Below are 2,668 nucleotides of genomic sequence, written 5' to 3'. Positions count from 1 at the left end.
CAACTTTCTGTCGACATATACAGTGCATTCAGAAAGTATTAAGACCCCTAGAATTTTTCCACATTTTGTTACGTTACAGCCTTATTCTAAATGGATTAAATCATTTTTTCCCTCATCAATTTACACACAATACCCATAATGACAAAGCGAAAACAGGTTTTAGAAAGGTTTGTAAATTTATAAAGAATAAAAAACAGAAATATCTTATTTACATAAGTATTCATACCCTTTGCTATAAGACTCGATATTGAGTTCAGGTGCATCCTTTTTACATTTATAATCCTTGAGATGTTTCTACAACTTGATTGGGGTCCACCTGTGGTAAATTAAATTGATTGGACATGATTTGGAAAGGCACAAACCTGTCTATAGGTCTCACAGTTGACTGTGCATGTCAGAGCAAATACCAAGCCATGAAATCGAAGGAATTGTCCGCAGAGCCCCCGAGACAGGATTGTGTCATGGCACAGATCTGGGGAAGGATACCAAAAAATTTCTGCAGCTTTGAAGGTCCCCAAGAACACAGTGATCCTCCGTCATTCTTAAATGGAAGAGGTTTGGAACCACCAAGACTCTTCCAAGAGCTGGCAACCTGGCCAAACTGACCAATTGGCGGAGAAGGGCCTTTGTCAGGGAAGTGACCAAGAACCCAATGGTCACTCTGACAGAGCTCCAGAGTTCCTCTGTGGAGATAGGAGAACTTTCCAGAAAGACAACCATCTCTGCAGCACTCCACCAATCAGGCCTTTATGATAGAGTGGCCAGACAGAAGCCACTCCTCAGTAAAAGGAACATGGAGTTTGCCAAAAGGAACCTAAAGACTCTCAGACCATGAGAAACAAGATTCTCTGGTCTGATGAAACCAAGATTGAACTCTTTGGCCTGAATGCCAAGCTTTATGTCTGGAGGAAACCTGGCACCATCCCTATGGTGAAGCATGGTGGTGACAGCATCATGCTGTGCAGATGTTTTTTAGCGGGAGGGACTGGGTGACAAGTCAGGATCGAGGGGAAAATGAACGCAAAGTACAGAGAGATCCTTGATGAAAACCTGCTCCAGACCGCTTAGGACCTCAGACTGGGGCGAAGGTTTACCTTCCAACAGGACAATGACCCTAAGCACATAGCCAAGACAACACAGGAGTAGCTTCGGGACAAGTCTCTGAATGTCCTTGAGTGGCCCAACCAGAGCCCGGACTTGAACCCGATGTAACATCTCTGGAGAGACCTGAAAAAAGCTGTGCAGCGACGCTCCCCATCCAACCTGACAGATCTTGAGAGGATCTGCAGAGAAGAATGGGAGAAACTCCCTAAATACAGGTGTGCCAAGCTTGTAGCGTCATACCCAAGAAGACTGGAGGGAGTTTGCTTCAACAAAGTACTGAGTAAAGGGTCTGAATACTTATGTAAATCTGATAATTAAATTTTTATTAGCAAACATTTCTAAAATGCTGTTTTTGCTTTGCAATTATGGGGTTTTGTGTGTAGATTGGTGAGGGGAAAAAATTGAATCCATTTCAGAATAAGGCTGTAACATAACAAAATTAGGAAAAAGTCAAGGGGTCTGAATATTTTCTGAATGCACGGTATGTGGGGTCCATGCTGGAATTGAACCCACTACCTTGGTTGTTGCTATAGCTAGCTCCATGCTACAGTCAAATGAGCCTTTAACATTCTATTTTGTAAGCTTGCAAAACCATGTCTGAAAGATGTTAAGAGTACAGGCCTCAGACTGTCCTATATAAAGGTACATCCACACACAGTTTTTGTGAGCAGAATGGTTTGTACTGTGCATATACTGTAGATTGTACTGAACATTTGAGGCGTATTTCAGGGGCTATGTAAGAAGCTGTCACCCTTGTGTTAGCTACACTCTCTCCTGTGGTGCAGTGTGAGCACTGTTTGTACCTCCCTGAACCTGTCTGTGCCCAAGGCAAGCCAGGCATCCTCCTCAAGGCCATACTTTGGTACTATCTCAAGCAGTTTGTGGAATTATTTTATATTACTGTGGGTTTGTCCCACGGCCCCACACACACACAGACACACACACACACACACACACACACATTTGCAACAGTGCTAGTCTATTTGGAGTGTGTTTAAGTGCCCTCCCTGCCTCCTGCATGTATCTCCAGCCCACTGTATTCTAATTCCCCAATCCTCTTTGTGAAAGCAACGTGTGCCACTGACAGGAAACAGGGTTAAGCTGTACGCAGAGATTCATAGAGCAGCACTCGACTAGACAAAAACACACTGAGTATCCCATTCTGCTTCTCCTCTATCCCTGCAGACATTCTCTTTCTGTCTTTCTTTCTATCCACCTCTCCCTCCCTCTATTAGTCTGGGCCATTTCTCTCTGCCATCTCACTCCTCCCATTCCCACCACAATCTCCCTTCAGGTCAGTGCGTATTAGTTCTCTCACAGGGGCAAGGGGAACGTTGGGACGGCAACGACTCCACGACGACAAGCCTCTCCGGCATCATTTCCACGACGACGCCATCTCGGCAGGAGCATTACCACGGTGACACCCTCTCCTGACACGCCTAGCGGACACTGTGGGTTGGTTTGCAGGTGCACCCTGCACAGAGACGGGGGAGGGAGGGACATAACTACCTTCTTTCTCTTTCTCTCTCTCTCTCTCTCTCTCTCTCATATCTCACTGAGTATT

The sequence above is a fragment of the Oncorhynchus kisutch genome, linkage group LG19, assembly GCF_002021735.2.
Source record: "Oncorhynchus kisutch isolate 150728-3 linkage group LG19, Okis_V2, whole genome shotgun sequence".
NCBI classification, from domain to species: domain Eukaryota; kingdom Metazoa; phylum Chordata; class Actinopteri; order Salmoniformes; family Salmonidae; genus Oncorhynchus; species Oncorhynchus kisutch.
This window is presented reverse-complemented; position numbering follows the sequence as displayed.